This window comes from Ovis aries, chromosome 16 (assembly GCF_016772045.2).
Source record: "Ovis aries strain OAR_USU_Benz2616 breed Rambouillet chromosome 16, ARS-UI_Ramb_v3.0, whole genome shotgun sequence".
NCBI classification, from domain to species: Eukaryota; Metazoa; Chordata; class Mammalia; order Artiodactyla; family Bovidae; genus Ovis; species Ovis aries.
In genome coordinates, this window is record NC_056069.1 from 2,368,589 (window position 1) to 2,391,676 (window position 23,088).

General features: G+C 47.3%; 1 long non-coding RNA gene across 3 annotated transcripts in view; it reads left to right on the forward strand.

Moving 5' to 3' along the window:
- The window catches only part of LOC121816783 (uncharacterized), a 31,875-nt gene extending 9,584 nt beyond the window's left edge, over window positions 1-22,291 (forward strand). For 2 of the 3 annotated variants that reach the window (XR_006056470.2, XR_006056469.2), the window contains exons 2-3: window positions 2,656-2,799; window positions 21,301-22,291. This is a non-coding gene — a long non-coding RNA (uncharacterized LOC121816783). Of the gene's footprint in view, window position 1; window positions 585-2,655; window positions 2,800-21,300 lie in introns of those variants that run through there. The other variant, XR_006056468.2, reaches the window with a different exon arrangement.
- The last annotated feature ends 797 nt before the right edge of the window (window positions 22,292-23,088 follow it).

The following is a 23,088-nucleotide window of genomic DNA, read 5'->3' on the forward strand; positions in this document are numbered from 1 at the left end:
CCTTGGGACTCTGAGATGTTCCATAAATTGCACAAGGTGGAGCAGAGGTTCAAACCCGGCTGGCTCTCCAGAGCCTATGCAGCGTCCTCTCTATCAGCCTGCCTTCCACGAAAAGCAGGCAAGGCTGGCGACCAGGGCTGGTTAAGAAGAGGACGCAGCACTTTCTCCAGGGCAGTTCTTCGGTGCCCCCTTCCCCACAGCGTCATAGACCCACTCCCCAAAACGGGGAGCTGGGCCAGGAATGCAGGTGGCGCAAGGGGAAGTGGGCTGCTTCAGGCTGGAGCCTTCCCACTTCCCCAGTCCTCGGTGATTTCCCGACACTCACGAGTTTCACAGCTCCTATCCCTGGCTGGAGAATTCCAGAAGTTCCAGGGGCGGGGCTAGCTGGACCCCAAGAGAGGCTCAGGATACCAGGAAGGCCAGAGTAACCTGGGGCAGCTCAGCTCACTTGGCCTGGCCTCAAGTTCTGCACCTATAAAATGGGCAGTCGTGAGAGCAGAGGAGATGCTGCGGCGAGGCAGGCTGGGGCCAGCTCTCAGTGGGCCTGACTTCAAGCACGAAGTAGAGCAGAGAGCAGGGAGCAGGTAAGGCTAGGTGAGGTAGAGCCGTGGCTTGGGGGTGGACACCCTCTCCCATCTCTCTCTCCTCCAGCAAGAGGGAAAAGCAGAACTCATGAGGGGTTTTGCTCAAACTGAAAGGTTGTGAAGGCCTTCTAAGGCTTTGTAATCTCTTTCTCCAGGTTAGGGTGATGGTCAATGGTCTGTGCACAATAACAGCAATTCATATCAGTACATGGGGATGGGGGCTCTTGGGGTAGGGATCTTAAATGTACATCCAATAGAGCCTGTGGACAAGAAAGCAAATCTTGCAGGGAGCAACATGTCAGATTTTTAGGGCTTAGAGACAAAAGGTGGCTATGGGAGCAGTGTGCACTGCAACCCAGAGTGAGAGGAGGATCTCCTAATGTGCCCCCTACCCCACCCTGCCCGGTCCAGACTTGCAGCTCTTTTTCCTACTAACCCACAGAAGAATTTGATGAGGAGATAACTGCCTTTCTTCACAGCTAATTTTAGAAGTGAGAAAAACGCGATTTGCTAGAAGAGGCTTGTGGGTTGCAGCCTGGGGGTGGGGGTGGGGGGCGGGGTTGGGGGCCAGGGATGGGAGCTGTCGCTTGAGGACCAGGGGGGAATGGAAACATAGAGACCATGAAGGAGAGCCCGTGTTGACGCGTTTAGGAGAGGGACCCACGGAGCTGAAAAGTGGAAGGCAGGACATGCTTATTCTGATGTGATTTGGACAGAGGGTATTGGCTGGGGAAAAGAGACCAGGTGGTGGCCTGTGGCCCAGAGACAGTGGCACCTCGGGGCACTGCGGGCCATGGAGAGAGTGCCCTCACAAGGGTTCACTCCAGTTTCACCTCCACCAACCTGTTAAGGCTCCATACATCCCCTGGGGCCAAGGCCAATCGCTCCTGGAAGTTTTCCTTGGGGCCTGTCCATGTTTGTCTACAGTGGGAAGAAGAGCTGTAGCTGTCACCTCCCAGGGAGAAGCCCATTCTCTGCTCTGCTCTCCGAGGCCGGCGCTGGAAGCACTCTCTGTGTGCAATCCCTCTGGATACTGAGGGCTCCACCCACACAGGAGGTTCCAAACGGGGGCACAGGACGGGGTCCTGGCCGTTCGGTGAGCTGGCCGTCCTCTGCACCACGCAGCGTGCACTAGACAGAGCGGGCCCTGCCTGGGGCGTGCCTTCCAGGAAGGCCAGGCCTGCAGCGGCCGCCCGTGTGCAGGGACGCTCCTCCCCGTGCTCCTGGAGGCTGGAGTGGGAGTGCGCGGAGCGGCTCAGGCGAGCCCCAGGGCAGCGCTTCTCCAGGCCGCCCTGCGGTTTGTGTCCTGGCGACCACCCCTGTCTGGACACAGTCACCACCCCCCACCCATCCCTGGATACGCAGCAGGAAAGCATGAACCAGTCGCTGCTTGTGAGGTAATGAGCGGCAATAGTTTCCACTTCCTCAGAGCTGACAATTTCATACTTTGCAAAAAATGTGTATTTTTCATCCTCTCTCTGTGTCTCTCTTTCTCGGCTGTTTTGGCTGAGGTGCGTCAGAATGTGGAAGGTGGGTGGGAGGAAGTGCTTATTTGGACTTCCTGTCAAGCCTGTCTTCCTCATTTGCCCTATATTTCACTGTGGGCAGCCTATCCCCAGATAGCTCTGCCGTGAAAGGAAACTCCCCAAGTGCCGGCAAGGGTGGGTAGGCTGTGGGCAGGGAGCCAGAGAGGGGAAGGCAGGCTTCTCAGCTTGATAGAGGAGAAAAAAAACCTTGCCTCCTCCTCCTCCTGCCCCTGCCCAGGCCAGCTGGAGAAAGGCAATGGAGGAGGGGTAGAGTGCATGCAAGAAGAGCAATGCTCCCCGAAGCCCCACAAAAGTGACTGTGGCCCACTCTAGCCCACCCTCCCAGGGAGAGCATGCCCACCCCTGTGTGCTCAGCTGCTTCAGCTGTGTCCCGCCCTTTGTGACCCCACGCACCGTAGCCCGCCAGGCTCCTCTGTCCACGGCGATTCTCAGGCAGGAATACTGGAGTGGGTTGCCGTGTCTTCATCCAGGGGACCTTCCCGGCCCAGAAATGGAAGCTACTCTTCCGTCTCTTGCATTGGCAGGCGAGCTCTTGACCGCTAGTGCCATCCGGGAAGCTCCGCCTGCCCCTGAGACGAAGAGATTTGCAGCCGACAAGCCCAGCAGCCCGGCAGGGATCAAATCTGTTATAGCTCTCAGCGCATTTCATCCTCACGAAAGACCTGTGAGTAAGTAGATACGCAACTTTATAGACCCTGAGAGACCAGAATTCACGTGCCCAAGTTTCCATGGCGAGTCAGTATGGAGGGCGAGTGCCAGCTCAGGGCCAGGCAGATTTCCGTCTGTTCTTCTCTCACTTGTCTCTCCTGTCTTGACAAGTCCCTTAGCTGTTGGTGTTCACTCTGAATGTTCCTGCCTCAGTGTAGCCCTGGCGCTTGTGGCCACCGTGCTATTTCTAGAGCCCCTGATGTTGGCTTCCTTGACCATATCAGGGCCCTGACCATCAGTTTTGTATCTGACCTTCCAGATTTTTGACCCAGAGTGCACCTTCCAAATAGCAGAGGCACCTTGTTTGGTCTCTTCAGTCCATTACACCTTCCTATGGGTGAAGGTCAGAGTTTCCCACGACTCTGTTCCTACAGACAACGGATCCCTTAGAAGGAGTGCATTAGGGTTTTGGAGCAAAAAGGATGCATCTAGAAAACAGGTAATTTGTCGATGCAGCCCTTCTGTGAAACCTCAAGGGTTTGGAGAAAAGAAATTCTAGAATCTTCTTCTATAATACTATGTGATCTATTTGACTGCTCTTTGCAAAAGAAAGATAGGGGCATATGTGCGCATTTTACAGATTGTAAGAAAGAGCGAATGCTTGTCCAAGGCCTCACAGATAGCTAGAAGGATTTGAAACCAAACCTGTCTGATGCTATGACTCTTTCCGCTGAGAGATGTTGTTTCCAAAGATGGACATTTTACCTGGTGAATAACCAGTATTTATCTAGAAGAGTTTGTGTGTGCACGTCTGTTCAGTCACTCAGTTGTGTCTGACTCTTTGCGACCCTGTGAACTATAGCCCACCAGGCTTCTCTGTCCATGAGACTCCCCAGGCAAGAATACTGGAGTGGGTTGCCATTTCCTCCTCCAGGGGATCTTCTCGACCCAGGGTTGGAACATGCGTCTTCTGCATTTCCTTCATTGGCAGGAGGATTCTTAAACCCTGAGCCACCTGGGAAGCCCTAGAACAATTTGTACCAACCATATTCTTTAGGCTATGAAAGAAGGATCTTTTGCCTTTGAGTTCTCAAATCTTTTGTCATTTTGACAATTTTTGGTGTTTTGCCTTCTCCGATACAAACCCTCCAATACAAACCCTATACAAAATATAATTTCAATCTCAAATTAACCTGAAGGATTTGTTATTTCATAATATAAAGAGAGAGATGCCAACAACTATTAGGGTTGAATCAAAAATTATTTGATGTTGAATTGCATGACAAACATTGTTCAGTTCAGTGGCTCAGTTGTGTCCGACTCTTTGCAATCCCATGAACCGCACGCAGCACGCCAGGCCTCCCTGTTCATCACCAACACCTGGAGTCTACCCAAACCCATGTCCATTGAGTTGGTGATGCCATCCAACCATCTCATCCTCTGTCATCCCCTTCTCCTCCTGCCCTCAATCTTTCTCAGCATCAGAGTCTTTTCAAATGAGTCAGCACTTTGCATCAGGTGGCCAAAGTATTGGAGTTTCAGCTTCAACATCAGTCCTTCCAATGAACACCCAGGACTGATCTCCTTTAGGATGGACTGGTTGGATCTCCTTGAAGTCCAAGGGACTCTCAGAAGTCTTTTCCAACACCACAGTTCAAAAGCATCAATTCTTCTGTGCTTATCTTTCTTTATAGTCCAACTCTCACATCCATACATGACTACTGGAAAAACCATAGCCTTGACTAGACAGACCTTTGTCAGCAAAGTAATGGCTCTGCTTTTTAATACGCTGTTTAGGTTGGTCATAACTTTCCTTCCAAGGAGTAAGCGTCTTTTAATTTCATGGCTGCAATCACCATCTGCAGTGATTTTGGAGCCCAGAAAAATAAAGTCAACCACTGTTTTCAGTGTTTCCCCATCTATTTACCATGAAGTGATGGGACTGGATGCCATGATCATAGTTTTCTGAATGTTGAGCTTTAAGTCAAGATTTTCACTCTCCTCTTTCACTTTCATCAAGAGGCTTTTTAGTTCTTCTTCACTTTCTGCCATAAGGGTGGTGTCATCTGCATATCTGAGGTTATTGATATTTCTCCCAGCAATCTTGATTCTGGCTTGTGCTTCCTCCAGCCCAGCATTTCGCATGACATACTCTGCATATAAGTTAAATAAGCAGGGTGACAATATACAGCCTTGACGTACTCCTTTTCCTATTTGGAACCAGTCTGTTGTTCCATGTCCATTTCTAACTGTTGCTTCCTGACCTGCATACAGATTTCTCAAGAGGCAGGTCAGGTGGTCTGGTATTCCCATCTCTTTCAGAATTTTCCACAGTTTATTGTGATCCACACAGTCAAAGGCTTTGGCATAGTCTATAAAGCAGAAATAGATGTTTTTCTGGAACTCTCTTGCTTTTTCCATGATCCAGCGGATGTTGGCAATTGGATCTCTGGTTCCTCTGCCTCTTCTAAAACCAGCTTGAACATCTGGAAGTTCACAGTTCACATATTGCTGAAGCCTGGCTTGGAGAATTTTGAGCATTACTTTACTAGAGTGTGAGATGAGTGCAACTGTGAGGTAGTTTGAGCATTCTTTGGCATTGCCTTTCTTTGGGACTGGAATGAAAGCTGACCTTTTCCAGTCCTGTGGCCTCTGCTGAGTTTTCCAAATGTGCTGGCATATTGAGTGCAGCACTCTCACAGCATCATCTTTCAGAATTTGAAACAGCTCAACTGGAATTCCATCACCTCCACTAGCTTTGTTCATAGTGATGCTTCCTAAGGCCCACTTGACTTCACATTCCAGGATGTCTGGCTCTAGGTGAGTGATCACACCATCATGATTATCTGGGTGGTGAAGATCTTTTTGTACAGTTCTTCTGTGTATTCTTGCCACCTCTTCTTAATATCTTCTGCTTCTGTTAGGTCCATACCATTTCTGTCCTGTATTGAGCCCATCTTTGCATGAAATGTTCCCTTGGTATCTCTAATTTTCTTGAAGAGATCTCTAGTCTTTCCCATTCTATTGTTTTCCTCAATTTATTTGCACTGATCACTGAAGAAGGCTTCTCTCCTTGCTATTCTTTGGAACTCTGCATTCAAATTGATATATCTTTCCTTTTCTCCTTTGCTTTTCGCTTCCCTTCTTTTCACAGCTATTTGTAAGGGCTTCTCAGACAGCCATTTTGCTTTTTTGTGTTTCTTTTTCTTGGAGATGGTCTTGATCCCTGTCTCCTGTACAATGTCACGAACCTCCATCCATAGTTCATCAGGCACTCTGTCTATCAGATCTAGGCCTTTAAATCTATTTCTCAGTTCCACTGTATAGTCATAAGGGATTTGATTTAGGTCATACCTGAATGGTCTAGTGGTTTTCTCCACTTTCTTCAATTTCAGTCTGAATTTGGCAATATGGAGCTCATGATCTGAGCCACAGTCAGCTCCCAGGCTTGTTTTTGCCAACTGTATAGAGCTTCTCCATCTTTGGCTGCAAAGAATATAATCAACCTGATTTTGGAGAAACATTGTTAAATGGGAGGAAATGTTTAACCTTGCATAGGTTGTGTTGACATAGGTAAGATATTTTAGGGAGTGCTTTTTATTTTTCTTTATATCTTCCAGTTTTATTAAGGTATGTTTGACATATCTATATAATTTAAGTATATAGCTCCTTGAAATATGTTAATGCCCCCACTGTCCATGAAATGTCCTGCTGTTGCTTTTCCTGATAATAGGCGATAATATAATTTATCAGCCATAATTCCACTTGTTATTTTAAAAAGTTACAAGCCACGGAAACAACCAAATTTCCTTCTCAGTTTTATTATTTTTATGATAAGCTCTCATTTCATTGAAAGTGAAAGTGAAGTCGCTTAGTCATGTCCGACTCTTTGCGACCCCATGGACTGTAGCCTACCAGGTTCCTCAGTCCATGGAATTTTCCAGGCAAGAGTGCTGGAGTGGCTCGGCATTTCCTTCTCCAGGGGATCTTCCCGACCCAGGAATTGAACCCGGGTCTCCCGCATTGCAGACAGACGCTTTACCGTCTGAGCCCCCAGGGAAGCCCATCTCATTTCATTAGATCTTTAAAAATAAATAAATGATTCTTGGTGTACCTACATTTTTCTCTAATTAAAAAAAAAAAAAAAAAAGGTTAGCAATGCTAATGCGGGGTTAGTAGCTGACGCTCACTGACTCTCCTGACAGTGGCCACAGGTAAGGGGACACTGACCTGGGATGACAGGCTCAGGCTGAGTGGGGATGGGATGGGGGCCCAGGAGAGGAGTAAAGTAGGGGAGAGAGTGACCAGCCCTCATTCATTTTATCCTGAGACCCTGAAGAAATCTATGTCCCTTTGCTGTGGAGACCCCTGGAGTTGTCCAGCATCTTTGTACTCAAGTCTGGTTCTTAAACCATCCTTTTGAATAATATGAGCTACCCTGTATCCTTCTAATAAACTACTCTGTTGCTCAGATAGCACGAAGTTGGGTTCTGTTGCTTGCAACCTGTCTTAGTTCAGGCTGCTGAAACAAAACACTGCAGACTCAGCGGCTTAAAACAACAGAAATTTTCTCTCACAGTTCTGGGGCCTGGAAGTTCAAGATCAAGGCGCCAGCATGGTTGTGTTCTGATGAGAGCCCACTTCCCGGCTCATAACACATGCTCACTGTGTCCTCGTGTGGTAGAAGGGGAGAGGGAACTCTCTAGGGTATCTTTTATTAGGGCATTAATCCTATTTGCAAGAGGCTTTGATCTAAGCCTTTCCTAACAGCCCCACCTCCCAGTGCCAGCACGCTGGGGGTTAGGATTTCAGTATGTCAGCTTTGGGGGACAAAACATTCAGATCATAGCACAACAACAGCAAAACATCCGTAACTCTTCCAAGGTACATATGCATTCCTCTTCCATTTGTCCCCAGAATGTCAAGGGGAAGAAAAAGAGGAGGCCTGGGGGTAAGGAAGAGATTGTGGGGTCCAGAGATGGAGAATTCCTGGCTTAGATTCTAATCAGAGGCATACCATCAACTGGGTGTCTGGCCTTGAGCCCTGTATGGAGTTCCCTCATCTTTGACAGAAACTGGTAATGCTCAGCGTCTCTCTGGACAATCGTGTGGCAAATGAAATTGCGCGTGTCTTGTGCCTGAACCGTGTCTGGCATAAAGTACAGCTGTCACGGGTTTGTTCCCTTTCTCCAGAAAATTTCTGGAGCTTCCTTTCAGCTCTAACTTTCTATGATGCTCTCAGTCACTGATTAATTTTGTCAGTTTCTCTTGGAATCAAAACAAAAAAGACAGATGCAGGCAGACCTCAGAGGTACAGCAGGGTTGGTTTCAGACCACCACAGTACATTAAATTTCACAATAAAGCAAGTCGCATGAATTTTTTGGTTTCCTGGTGCACATAAAAGTTATGTTCACATTTAACCTGTAGCCTATCAAGTGTGCAATAACCTTATGTTTAAAAAGAAAGAATGTACCTACCTTAATTTTTGACAGTTTTACTGCTAAAAATGCTAACCTGAGACTGCAGTGAGTCATTGTAAGAGCCCAGACCACCATGACAAATAGAGTCAGGCTTTGGAATATTATGAGAACTCCCAAAATATGATACAGAGACATGAAGTGAGCAAACGCTGTTGGAAGACGGTACCGTTAGATTTGCTCAGCACAGGGTTGCCACAAACCTTCAATTTAAAAAATGCAATATCTACAAAGCACAATAAAATGAGATATGCCCATAACATGATATCAAGTATTTATTCCGAAACTTATTTATTCACAGAGATTATTTTAAATTTATTTTTAACTGGAGGATAATTGCTTTACGATGTTATGTTGGTTCCTGTTGTACAGCAACGTGAATTGGCTATATGTATACTTATATCCCATCCTTTTGAATCTCCTTTGCACCCCAAAGACCACCTGACCTGCCTCTTGAGAAATCTGTATGCAGGTCAGGAAGCAACAGTTAGAAATGGACATGGAACAACAGACTGGTTCCAAATAGGAAAAGGAGCATGTCAAGGCTATATATTGTTACTCTGCTTATTTAACTTATATGCAGAGTATGTCATGCGAAATGCTGGGCTGGAAGAACCACAAGCTGGAATCAAGATTGCCGGGAGAAATATCAATAACCTCAGATATGTAGATGACACCACCCTTATGGCAGAAAGTGAAGAAGAACTAAAAAGCCTCTTGATGAAAGTGAAAGAGGAGAGTGAAAAAGTTGGCTTAAAGCTCAACATTCAGAAAACGAAGATCATGGCATCCAGTCCCATCACTTCATGGGAAATAGATGGGAAAACAGTGGAAATAGTGTCAGACTTTATTTTTGGGGCTCCAAAATCACTGCAGATGGTGATTGCAGCCATGAAATTGAAAGACGCTTACTCCTTGGAAGAAAAGTTATGAGCAACCTTGATAGCATATTCAAAAGCAGAGACATTACTTTGCCAACAAATGTCCGTCTAGTCAAGGCTATGGTTTTTCCAGTGGTCATGTATGGATGTGAGAGTTGGACTGTGAAGAAGGCTGAGTGCCGAAGAATTGATGTGTTTGAACTGTGGTGTTGGAGAAGACTCTTGAGAGTCCCTTGGACTGCAAGGAGATCCAACCAGTCCATTCTGAAGGAGATCAGCCCTGGGATTTCTTTGGAAGGAATGATGCTAAAGCTGAAGCTCCAGTACTTTGGCCCCCTCATGTGAAGAGTTGACTCATTGGAAAAGACTCTGATGCTGGGAGGGATTGGGGGTCAGGAGGAGAAGGGGACGACAGAGGGTGAGATGGCTGGATGGCATCACTGACTCAACGGACGTGAGTCTGAGTGAACTCCGGGAGTTGGTGATGGACCGGGAGGCCTGGCGCACTGCGATTCATGGAGTCGCAAAGAGTCGGACACGACTGAGCGACTGAACTGAACTGCACTGCACCCCGAGCCTAGGCCACCCCCTAGGCCATCACAGAGCACCGAGCTGCACCCCCGGCGCTACGAGGCAGCCTCCCGCTCGCTATCGGCTTCACGCGAGGCAGTGCACGTGTGTCGGTGCTGCTTGCTCGCTGGAGGGTGGTCATGTGCGGTATGGAAGCTGGAAGTTTCTGGAAGTGGAAGGGGCACAGTTAACAATACACTGGCACAGCAGGCAAACTCCAGGGCCGTCCCTGGAAAATGGGGGCACAGAGGTGCTGAGTGCTCACCAGGTTACAGGGATGCTTCGGTCAGCTTTCTCCTATGAGGTCTCATCTGCCCCCATTAAGAAGAATTGTCTATGCTTTTTTTTGTTCTGGCAAATGTGACTCTGTTTACACTTAGCAAGAAATCGGTCTTCCGTTTGCCCCAGTAAGAAGCCCCAAATTAAACTCGGGTGGGAACATGCTGGAGCATGTGGCCAGCTCTCTGATAGGCCTCTGCAGACCCGTGTCCTTCCAGCCCCCATCTAGAACTAGAGGGTCTGCTTTATCTTTAAACCAGGGAGGTTACACAGGTTCACAGTTCTAAATTGAAAGTGTGAAAAGCCAACAGAAGTGTGCAAAATAAACTTCCCTCCCTCCTCCCCAACCTCCACCACTGTTCTTGTTATCTATTATAGAGTTTCAGGCCCTCTTGCCAGCAGCTTGTACTCCCAGGCAACCTAGACAACTTCACAGCCAGAATTCTCCCGAGGGCAGGACCCTCTGACAGAAAGCCTTTGTTCCTCTTTCCGTGGCTTCCTGTGTGAACCTAGAAACTCAGAGGGACTCAAATCTATTCTGGAGTCCTGGTAGAATGATCGTTCTGGACCAGCTCGTCTTCCTAAGTTTAATCCCTCAAAAGCTTGCAACCGCAGATAGTTCTTTCACTCTAAAGGCAGAATTTATAGGAATCAAGACTCAGACTCTGAAATCAAAATAACAGTTTTGAATCCCAACTTTGTTACACGCCAGCTGTGTGAACTTGGGCGACTTAACTTTTCTGTGCCACAATTTTCAGGGGGATGTGGGGGAAGCGAATAATGGCATCAACCTCATTAAGTGATTGTGAAGACTCAGTGAAATAAAATGGTAAGCACAAAGTGCAGTCCCTGGCACACCGGAGATGGTGTTTCTTGTTAGCATTGTTCACTGTTGTGAGCGTGTCTGACTCATTCCTCCCTCCTCAAAGACCAGCAATGAGCTGGTGAGTTCCTGAGTTGCATACAACACTGAGCTCCCCTTTCCCATGTCACATGTGGCGTAGGGTCAGTTGCATACAGAGCTATGTAATTTTTCTGATATGGACAGATAACAAGAACGTTAAAGTTGACATCTCTTAAGAATTAAGAAGAGATGCTGCAGGCTCAAAGGCTGAAGAGGGCAGCAGAAAAATGCAGATGAGATAAGCGAGCTTGGTAGGAAAAACAGTAACCCAAGGCGAGGGTAAATGGTACTTTATTCTGGACATTAGGCAGGTAGCTTATAAGGAGGGGTGGGAACTAAGGCAAGCTAGAAGCAGCTCAGTCTAAGCTCATCACAGCCATACTGTAATGGGAGCCTGGAAGTGTAAGGTTGGGGTCCAGTGTTGCTAGACCTTTTATAAAAAATAAAAAGCAAGATTTTTATGTTGCAAAACAATGAAATGCAGTCTACTGTGCTAGGCAGAATATAGTCAAGTACCCTTAAAATACTGAGATTATCTTGAAAACTTGGATGGACCCAATGTAATCACAAGGGTCCTTAGAAGTGGAAGAGGGAGGCAGAAGAGGGAAGAGTCAATGGGAAACGTGATCAGTGACTGTAGAAAAAAGACACAGAGAGATGAAACATTTCTGGTTTTGAAAAATGGAGGAAGGAGGCCAAGGAATTATGAGTGGCCTCTAGCAACTGAGAAAGGCAAGGAAAAGGATTCTCTCCTAGACTCTTCAGGAAGGAACACATCCCCTTACTTTAGCCCAGTGAGACCTAAGTCAGACTTTCACCCTCCAGAGCTGTAAGATAATGAATTTATGTTGTTTTAAACCACTGCATTTGTGGTGATATGTTACAACTAATACATTAACTAACTTAAAAAAAAGAAAAGAAAAGAAACAAACAAGTGGGCCCAAGAAGTCACATCTGAGGTCTGTCCCAGTGAGCCACTTCTGCTTTAGAATCAATGAATGACATAGACTCTTTTAGTTGGAAGAACTCATTGACCTAATTACTGCCCAGAGGTGACGCAGATCACGGAGCTCGACTCTCACGAAGGATGCTGACTCTTAGAGCAGGATTCCCGGCACCATCCGGGGCACTGGTGAAAGGCAAACGAGGCGAGCTGATGTCAGAGAAGCCCCTGCCGGGGCGACGTTCACCTGCGCAGTGCCCACATAAACGCACCTGGGAGGAGATGCACGGCTGGGAGGAGAGCAAGAAATAGCAGTTTCCATGGTGTGGGTCACTCTACCTGCTGGTCTCTTCAAGAAAACCAGTGAATGGCCCAGGGTGAGCTCATGACGTCTGACTCCAGGCGCTGTGTTCGGAACAGAAACCCTGTCCAAGAGAAGACTTCCTTCTGGACATGCCCTTTCCCTGCCATTGGTGCCGACTCAGCTGCGACTCCCAGACTGACGTTCCTGTTTCCCAAGCCAGTGGCATTTCATTCTTTCCTTTCTTTCTTTCTTTCTTTTTTTTTTTTTTTGGCACATGTAAGTTCTGAGGCACCATTCTGTTCCCTCAGGAAGATCTGTACTGGGTGAGAACCTGAATGACTATGCCTTCATGCAGCAGCAGCATCTATGGTGCTAGTTTTCTGAGCGCTGGATCCTAGATGCTTCGCGTTCAGAGGAGGCCTAGAGTTGAACCTCTGGAAAGTGGAGCCAGAGACTCGTCATTATAGAGCAAGGAAGCCCCCCAGAGTCACCACCGGTGGGTGTCCTTTAGTTACGGGAGTTCTGCTTGGACCACAGCGCTCCTTGCACTGCCCCCTGCTCCCAGGAAATGACTTTGAACGCCTCTCCTGGGGCATGTTCTCTTCAGGTCTCCAGTCCTCAGTCTCCTTCCCTCTTGCACCATCACCCTTCACTCATTTGCTTTCCCTGTCAAGCTCCCCAAAGAGGTTGAGCCTGTGACTGCTGATCTTTATCCAAGTCTTGTATTCAATTCAATCCACTTATTTATTCTTTCAAGAAACATGTATCGAGTGCCTGCTATGTGCCAAAACATTCTAGATAACGGAGATTCAAGAGAAAACAAAGCCTTTAGTTTTATGGGGTCTTATAATGATAAAAATAATGACAAGATAGTAGTGATGATAATAATTAACAGTCATTGAATATTTACCTTGTGCCAGGCTATGTTCTAAGCCATATATACATGTTTATTTCATCCTCATAAGAGCCTTATAAGCTATTTTCCTCACTGTTAGATAAGGATATACTCTGGTTTCTCTTCAGGTCATGTAAGTCTTTTGCCTTTTACTGTAAGATAAGGAATGGTGATGGACAGGGAGGCCTGGCATGCTGCAGTCCATGGGGTCACAAAGAGTTGGACACGACTGAGCGACTGAACTGAAGACAGGGAAACTGAGGCACAGAGAAACTCCATCTGTGTGCAGGAGAAAAGCATTAGCAACGGAACAAATAAGGGTCTCTGGGATTCTACTGTGCAACACGGCAGCCACTAGCCACATGTGGCTGTTTAAATTGAAAGCAAAGTGAAATGAAATAAAATTTCAGTTCCTCAGCTACAAGCATTTCAAGCAGTCAGCAGTCACACACAGCCAGCGGCTGCCATTTTGGACACAGAACATCTCCATCATCACCAAGCTCTTTAGGGCAGTGCTGGTCTAGAGGGTTGCAGTCAGTAACGGACGCTCCAGGGTTTGAATCCTCTCTGACACTCACCAGTTTAAACAAATGCCTTGAGCTCTCCGAATCTCAGGTTATTAACCTAGAAAATATAGTTAATAAGAACATCATCCTCATTGCGTTTAGGGGAATACAAATTGATTCTTGGACATTTAGAACAGCGTTCAGCACATAGTAAACATTTGATCAATTATAAGCTATATTATAAATATATAAAATGATGGGAGGGAGTGATAAGTATCATGAAGACAAACAAAGCAGAGTGAAGGGACAGAGGGTGAGGAGTGCCGGCTTGGACAAGTCAGTCAAGGAGGTCCTCCTGAGGCGGTGGCATCTGTAAGAAGTCAGGAAGCCAGACCGAGGCAGCCAGGAAGGACACCTGAGCAGAAGCTGTGGGTGAAGCTTGTGAGGCTGCAGCCTGCTTGGTGTGTTCCAGAAACAGCATCGAAGCGGGGAAGCAGTGAGCCAGGGAGGCAGGAGAGAGGCCGTGACTCCAGAGACACTGCCGGCCCCTGGGCAGGACTTTGGTATTTGTTCTGAGTGTGGTAGAGGCTCCCGGTGGGTTTGGGGCAGGGAAGTGAAGGGTTCTGAATTATATTTGTGGAGTCACCCCAGCCATACGTAGGGCTTCCCTCTCAGCTCGGGTGGTAAGGAATCCGCCTGCAATGTAGGAGACTCAGGTTTGACCCCTGGGTGGGAAGATCCCCTGGGGAAAGAAATGACAACCACTCTGGTATTCTTGCCTGGAGAATCCCAAGGACAGAGGAGCCTGGTGGGCTGCAGTCCCTGGGGTTGCAAAGAGTCGGACACAGCTGAGCAACTGACACTGGAACCGCAGAGAGAGGACTGGCGGGGAGCCGGCATAGAGGCAGGGAGCTCGTGACGTGACATGTCAAGGAGTGGAGACGAGAAGCTTCTGTGGTCAGAGCCCCCTCCATGCCGCTGGCCCCTCTGTCGGGAACTCTGCCCCAGTGTCCTCCTGCCTTGCTCCCTCGCCTCCTCAGGTCTTGACTCAAAATTCACCTTTTCAAAAAGGGGTGAGGAAACCAACGAGCAAGAAGCAAACAGTGGACCCAGAGGTCACTATCAATAGACACAGCGGTTGTGGACGCACAAGCCTGTTTGAGAGAGAGAGAGCGACAGGACTTCCTGGCTGGGCGGTTGGGGAAGGTTCCTGCACGCTGATGGATACCAAAGACGTGAAGTAAACAGTTCAGGAGGGCCATGGATAGAGGCAAGCTGTTGGGAGAGCAGGGTGCATGGCTGACCTTGGGGAAATTCAGACTGGTGTGTCTCTCTTTAACCACTAACCATGTGAAGGCATCTCTGTTCTTCCTCGCCAGCCTTGTTAAGTCACGTATACCCTGTTAGGTTTAATGTCGAACAGCATTTCCTCTATCCCGGCCCCCCTCTTCTCTCAGTGCCTGGTTGGGTCTTGTAAAGGGTTTTACTCCTCCTGACCCGAAAGGCTGAAGAACCTTAAAACCATAATCACAGCTATTGTAATTAGTGTTGCAATGAGCACTGGATTTGTGGGCACAGCAGGAGAAGGCACGTGTGGGACAAACTGAGAATGTGTCATTGACATACACTCAGCTCTCATGTATATATACACTATCCTGTGTAAAATGGGTTTCCCTGGTGGCTCAGACCGTAAAGAATCTGCCTGCAACACAGAAGACCCAGGTTTGATTCCTGGAAGATCCAGGAAGATCCCCTGGAGAAGGGAATGGCTACCCACTCTAGGGTTCTTGCTTGCAGAATGCCATGGACAGAGAGCCCAGTGGGCTACAGTCCACGGGGCCACAAAGAGTTGGACATGATTGAGCAACTAACATGTGTAAAACAGAAAGCTAGTGGGAGGTTGCTGTGTAACACAGGGAGCCCAGCCTGGGGCTGCTCTGCGATGACCTAGACGGGTGGAGTGGGGGGAGGGGGAGGCTCAAGAGGGAGGGTGGACATATACATGTGTATATATATATAATGACTGGTTCACGTTGTTGTATGGCAAAAACCAACACTACATTGTAAAGTGATTTTCTTCCAATTAAAAAAGAAAAGAAAAAAAAGAAAACCACAGTCGCAAGAGAGCAAACTGCAGTAGCAATAGCTACCTCGAGCTCCCCCTGGTGGCCTTCCCCGAGCTGCGCCGCGCTCACCGTCCACGGCTCCCTGCGCTTCCGTCTCTCCGCCTCCGCCCTGCCCCTGCCCCCAGCCACGCTGGCTCCTACTCTCCCTCTTGGTCCGGCCCCCGTAATCAGAGACTGGGTCAGACTCGAAGCCTGGCTTTGAGTCTGGTTGCTGTACCTCACATCCCCAGGCTTATCTCCCTTCCTGACTTTTCTTAGCTCTTGTCTGATTATCTGACAAGGGTTCTAGAACCCCAGCCCCCCACTTCCCCAAAAACAGACTTCAGAATCACTTCAGATGATTCAGCGGAGGTTGAGAACATTACCCTGCCCCTTCCATGAGAAAGAGTAAAGCGCCTGCTCTCCACTTCAATGCTAAGGGAATGTCAGTGTTAAGCATTACCTCCTTGGGAGATTCCCTGAGCCTCCCAACACGGGTGCTCCCCAGGGGGCTGCACCCACTCTTCACGTACTGCCAACCAGGAGGGGCCATCTGACCACTCACCTCTCCCACTGGATAAGGGTCTCCTTGAGGGCAGGTCAACACAGTATCTCAGGAGAGACAGGCTTGCTGGCACAGAGGGGCTTTATGAGGCCTAACCGGCCCAGATTAAGGCTCTGCGGCAGCCTGGCTGGCAGGACCCTGGGAAACCAGAATACAGGTTCGTTTCCCTTTCTCACCATCCAGCATGCGGGAATCCTTCCAGACCTGGTGCCTCTTCAGCTTGCTTTTTGGTTTCTCCTAAAAAGCGCAACTGGGGGATCTGTAAGACTCAGCCAGGGCTGGAGGGCTGGAAGCACATGAGTCAAGAGCACCCTCTAATTGCAAACAGGGAAATCAGACTTCTCAGGACGTAACTGAAACAGCACATGGGGGTTTTCGTATCTCCAGGAAGACTCTGAGGCACCTCTGTTTAGAATGCAGTGAATCCTTGGCACTGCCTGGAGTGCTCAGTTGGTCAGACGGCAAAGATAGCGGGGGCAAGGGGGCGGGGAGCAGGCATGATGGTGTCATAGACTTGCAACACCCAAATGCCTTCAAGGTGGTTATTACCTTCATAGTTTATATGGTTTGAATAAAGTTATGATTTTTCTCTTTCTATAAAGGTAAAACAGTCATTATGGAAACGTTAATGAAACACGAGCAAGAAAAAAGAATAGTAAAAATTGAACACAAAAATTATTTTCTTTTTTAAAAATTCTTTTGCAGTGTCAAAATGGGATCACATCGTTCTTACAGTTCTTTATCAGTTCACTTCAGTTCAGTCACTCAGTCTTGTCTGACTCCTTGCGACCCCATGAACAGCATACCAGGGTTCCCTTTCCTTCACCAACTCCCGAAGTTCACTTAAACTCATGTCCATTGAGTTGGTGATGCCACCCAACCATCCCATCCCCTGTTGTCCCATTCTCTTCCTGCCTTCAATCTTTCCCAGCATCAAGGTCTTTTCCAATGAGTCAGTTCTTCACATCAGGTGGCCAAAGTATTAAGAGTTTCAGCTTCAGCATCAGTCCTTTCAATGAATATTCAGGACTGATTTTCTTTAGGATGGACTGGTTGGATCTCCTTGCTGTCCAAGGGACTCTAACAGACATCAAGTTCAGACATCAAGAGTCTTCTCCAGCATCACAGTTCAAAAGCATCAATTCTTCAGTGCTCAGCTTTCTTTATAGTCCAACTCTCACATCCATACATGACTACTGGAAGAACCATAGCTTTGACTAGACAGACTTTTGTCAGCAAAGTAATGTCTCTACTTTCTAATATGCTGTCTAGATTGGTCATGACTTTTCTTCCAAGGAGCAAGTGTCTTTTAATTTCATGGCTGCAGTCACCATCTGCAGTGATTTTGGAGCCCCCCAAAATAAAGTCTGACACTGTTTCCAATGTTTCCCCATCTATTTCCCATGGAGTGATGGAACCGGATGGCATGATCTTAGTTTTCTGAATGTTGAGCTTTAAGCCAAATTTTTCACTCTCCTCTTTCACTTTCATCAAGAGGCTCTTTAGTTCTTCTTCACTTTCTGCCATAAAGATGGTGTCATCTGCATATCTGAGGTAATTGATATTTCTCCTGGCAATCTTGATTCCAGCTTGTGCTTCATCCAGTCCAGCATTTCTCATGATGCATTCTGCATGTAAGTTAAACAAGCAGGGTGACAATATACAGCCTTGATGTACTCCTTTCCTGATTTGGAACCAGTCTGTTGTTCCATATCCAGTTCTAACTGTTCTTGACCTGCATACAGATTTCTCAGGAGGCAGGTCAGGTGGTCTGGTATTCCCATTTCTTTCAGAATATTCCACAGTTTATTGCGATCCACACAGCCAAAGGCTTTGGCATAGTCAGTAAAGCAGAAATAGATGTTTTTCTGGAACTCTCTTGCTCTTTTTTCGATGATCCCATGGGTGTTCGCAATTTAATCTCTAGTTCTTCTGCTTTTTCTAAATCCAGCTTGAATATCTGGAAGTTCACAGTTCATGTACTGTTGAAGCCTGGCTTGGAGAATTTTGAGCATTACTTTACTAGCATGTGAGATGAGAGCAATTGTGCGATAGTTTGAACATTCTTTGGCATTGCCTTTCTTTGGGATTGGAATGAAAACTGACCTTTTCCAGTCCTGTGGCCACGGCTGAGTTTTCCAAATTTGCTGGCATATTGAGTGCAGCACTTTCACAGCATCATCTTTTAGGATTTGAAATAGCACAACTGGAATTCCATCACCTCCTCTAGCTCCGTTCATAGTGACGCTTCTTAAGGCTCACTTGACTTCGCATTCCAGGATATCTGTCTCTAGGTGAGTGATCACACCATCGTGATTATCTGGGTCATGAAGATCTTTTCTATATAGCTCTTATGTGTATTCTTGGCACCTCTTCTTAATATCTTCTGCTTCTGTTAGGTCCATACCATTTCTGTCCTTTATTGGACAATTCTGTATAATCCCTTTTAAAAAATGTGTGCAACATATTGTGAACATCTTTCCTATGGTTGAATGTCTGGAGCAGCTTTTTAAATGGCTGTAGCATGTCCTGGTATCTGCAGGTACTAGAATTTATTTCAGTAACTCCTTACAGTTGAATATTTATGTTGATTCCACATTTCACTATTATAAACAACTCAGAAATGAATCTTCTTTTATCCATGATTATGTCTGCAGGATAAATTACTAGAAGTAGACTTTCCCAGGTGGCTCAGTGGTAAAGAATCCACCTGCCAACGTGGGAGCCACAGGAGATGCGGGTTCGAGCCCAGGGCTGGGAAGATGCCCTGGAGGAGGAACTGGCAACCCACTCCAGTATTCTTGCCAGAATAATCCCGTGGACAGAGGAGCCTGGTGGGCCATGGTCCCTGGGGTCTTACAGAGCTGGACATGACTGAAGCGTCGGAGCACACACGTGCACGTGCCTCTAGGGTGAACTGCCAGAAGCAGGCTCGCTGGGCCAAGGCTGTGGACTCCCATAGCTTGGCTGCATCTCACACTTCTCTCTCCCAAGAAAGCTTCCGTTCTGGCTCCAGTTAGCAGGGCGCAAGGGAGCACCTGTCGTTTTGTGACATTCGCTCCTGCCAAGGCTGCCTTTGGTGTTCCCTTAACCTATATAACTGAAGTCAACTTCAGCAGTTTAGACTGATTTCCCTGGTGGCTAAGTCGGTAAAGAGTCTGCCTGCAATGCCCAAGACCTGGGTTCAGTCCTTGGATTGGGGAGATCCCCTGGAGAAGGAAAAGGCAACCCACGCCAGTACTCTTGCCTGGAAAATTCCATGGACAGAGGAGCCTGGGGGGCTACAGTCCATGATGTCGCATAAGAGTCCGCCACGACTGAGTGACTAACTTTCACTTTCACTTTAACCTATATGGGAAAAGTCCTAGAAGACCCTCAATAATCTGATGCATACCAAGGATGGCGGGTGAGAATATCAGCATCACACTTGGAACAATGAATTTTAAAATGCCCTGATGGTCAAGCACATCACAGAGGTTAACAGACTCTAGGGTCACACGGACTTGATCTGAATCCTGATCTTGACTTGGGCGAGATCTTACTAAGATTCCATTTTCTCAGCTGTGAAATGGAACCATAATATCGCATCTGATGGGGTTTCTTGGGAATTAAGTGTAATCAGGTATGTAAAACCCAGAGCACAGAGTACGACGTGAGCACACAGTAGCTAGAACTGTCATTAAATAAGCACAATAATTTGAGCCAATATAACAACTTGTTTACCTAGTTGAGGCCTTTAAGAGGCCTGTTAAACTGAAAATGATTTTCAACTAGCACAACAACTATCCTCATGGGAAAAGATACCTGCATGAGCTAATTTCCTTAAACATTTACTACATTCTGTGTTTTGTAATTCAGACTTTCTTAACACTCCCTGTGAAATTTTATTTAACCTAGCAGGCCCCATTTTTACTAAACTTGTTCTAGCAAGCTTTCTCCATGGCAAGAAAAAGTAAACTCAGACTAGGCCACCAGGTCAGAGACTCCTTGAATGGGGAGCTAGGGGAAAATGCAGATCTTTGGATCTCTCTGAGTCCTCTGGACGAAGATCTTTGGGTAGGTTCCAGGGGTCTGTCCCATTAGCAAACGACTGGGCCCCAGACTGCAAGCTGGCAGTAAGAATCCTAAAAGGTAACCATAAATTGGATACTGGGGGACTTCCAGAGGAAAGAATGCCATTTTTGTTTTGTTCTACTAAACACTCTAACTGAAACATCATTTCTACTCTGTCCAGAAGGAAACATGGTCTAGGGTCTTTTAACAAGGTTAGCCCTCAGTTTTAAACCTTCTGCTATGACATTTTAGTTTTCTTTCCATCTTAGATCAAACTCTCAGGGGACCCAGGTGGTGGACCTTCTGGTTCACACCGTTGGCTGGGTGGTGGAGTCCAGAGTTTCATGTCCTTCCTGGAGGACACAGTCATTCTGGAACGTGTGCTGCTTTCCATCTAAATGTCATTTGGCAATATAAGTGCTGCCTCCAACAGCTAGCCTCAGCGCTGGCTCTATATGCAGAAGCCAGGTGTTAAAAACTGCTTTGTTCATAATTGGTGGCTTGGTCTAGAAAAGAGAGAGCTTTTAAAGAACAATTCTATACCACCCCTTTCGAGTTCTCCCAGGAAGATTACTGGTATTTCATTTTAAGTTAGAGTTCCTCTTTCTCTCTCTCTCTTTAAAGGTTTTCATGTATCTGCCCAGGCCATCCATGGAATTATTTAATCAGGTACCAGGCACTCTGTACAAATTAATTTCAAATAATTGGGATTGACCTTGGAAAGGTCAGCGTAAGGATTGTTCCCCTTTCAGCGGTCCAGCATCAGCAGCCTTACTCCAATTAGCACCGAGCACATCCCTTGGGTGGAGTAGAAAATGGCAGTATTCTTGCCTGGGAAACCCCATGGACAGAGGAGCCTGGTGGGCTACAGTCCCTGGGGTCGCAGAGAGTCAGACATGAATGAGCAGCTAAACAGCAGCCGCAGCACATCCTTGGGCAGTGGGGGGGCGGGGGGGTGCGCCTGTCATTTCGGAGTGTGCATTACACAGCAGAACCAAGGGGGTTAACTTTCCCCATCCCTCTCCTCTCTTGATGCAGCCCATCAGACACTCAGCGCCAGGATTTTGAGGTCTGAGCTGGTGATGCAGAGACGTGTATTCACCTGGAACATCTGGAGCACTATCTACGCCTTACCTGGCTCCCAAGGGTGGCCCTGCAGTGTGGGTCCTGCAGCCTGACCCTTTGAGGTCCCATGGCTGCTGCCCGCTTTCCAAGACTGTTCCTGTGCCTTCCATTTTTTGAGCTCCCAGCCTCCACAGTTGTTCAATGCATGCCGTTTGTTGTTTAATGTAGAGTCAGTTTGTGCTGCCTGTAACCAAAAACATAGTCTGATCGCTAGGGATTTTGGACCCCAGTTTACAGATCAGGAAGTCCAGTTCTGGGTTGTAACTCTTAAGCAAAAAGCTCCCCTCCTTGAACACACACAGGTATCAAGAAATATCCAGCCTAGTCCATGCCAGGCTGGATCTAGAGTTACAGTATCAAAAAAAAGAGTATGGTTTGGTTTGGTTTCCTCACTGAGGCCTACACACCAGTGTATTTCCTGAGCTGTGCGTTCAGTGTGGCCAACTCCAGGTCTACAGACAGAGACAGTGTTCCACTGGCGCGGCACACAAAGCAATTTGAGTTACAATATAGATGAATACGGGCCTCCCTGGTGGCTCAGCAATACGACTCTGCCTGCCATGCAGGAGATGCAAGAGACGCTGGTTGGATCCCTGGGTCGGGAAGATCCCCTGGAGGAGGGTATGGCAGCTCCCTCCAGTGTTCTTGCCTGGAGAGTCCCATGGACGGAGGAGCCTGGCAGGTTACGGTCCATAGGGTCTCAAAGAGTCAGACACGACTAAAGCGACTTCGTACACACAGATGGAAACACACATTTGAAAGAGATTAGGTTTTGTGCACATGCACGCATTATTGCATGTTGGAAAAATGCAGTTAGCTCTTCTAAGTCACAATTTCGTGCGATGTTGCCCAGAAAGAGGAAAAGATTCTTTGGAGTTAAAAAATTAAATGAATTACCAATGTACTTCCTGACTCTATGAATTCAAATTATTCTAAGTATCTCATATAAGTGGAATCAAGCAGTATTTGTCTACATCTATCGCATATTGGCTGGAGAAGGGAACGTCAATCCACTCCAGTGTTCTTGCCTGGAGAATCCAATGGACAGAGGAGCCTGGCGGGCTAGAGTTCATGGGGTCACAGAGTCGGACACAACTCAGCAACTAACAGTGCTACTGCTAATGCATACCGGGGGCTCCCCAGTTGGTGCTACGCTGCTGGTAAAGAACCCACTTGCCAATGCAGGAGACATAAGAGATGCAGGTTCGAGCTTTGAGTTGGGAAGACCCCCTGGAGGAGGGCATCCAACCCATTCCAGTGTTCTTGCCTGGAGAATCCTATAGACAGAGGAGCCTGGGGTCTACAGTCCATGGGGTCGCAAAGAGTCAGACACGGCTGAAGCGACTTGAGCACAGCGCAGCACCGTCATACTGGAATGCATTTTTAGGGCTAACTTAATACGTGCCCTACTAACAGATGTGTCTTCTTTCTTCCCCTCTCTATGAGACACAGTAGGTTCTCATCAGTTATCTATTTTAAACATAGCAGGGTATAGATGGTAGAGGCCAGAAGCTGTGGGTGACGATGGGGAGGGAGAATGTGGAATTAGTGTTTGATGGGGACAGAGTTTCAGTTCAGGAAGGTGAAAACTTCAGGAGACGAACGGTGGAGAGAGTTCCACAACAATGTGAATGTGCTTAGTGCCCCTGAGCTGTAGAGCTAAACATGGTTAATGCAGGAGGTTTTACATTATATGACTTT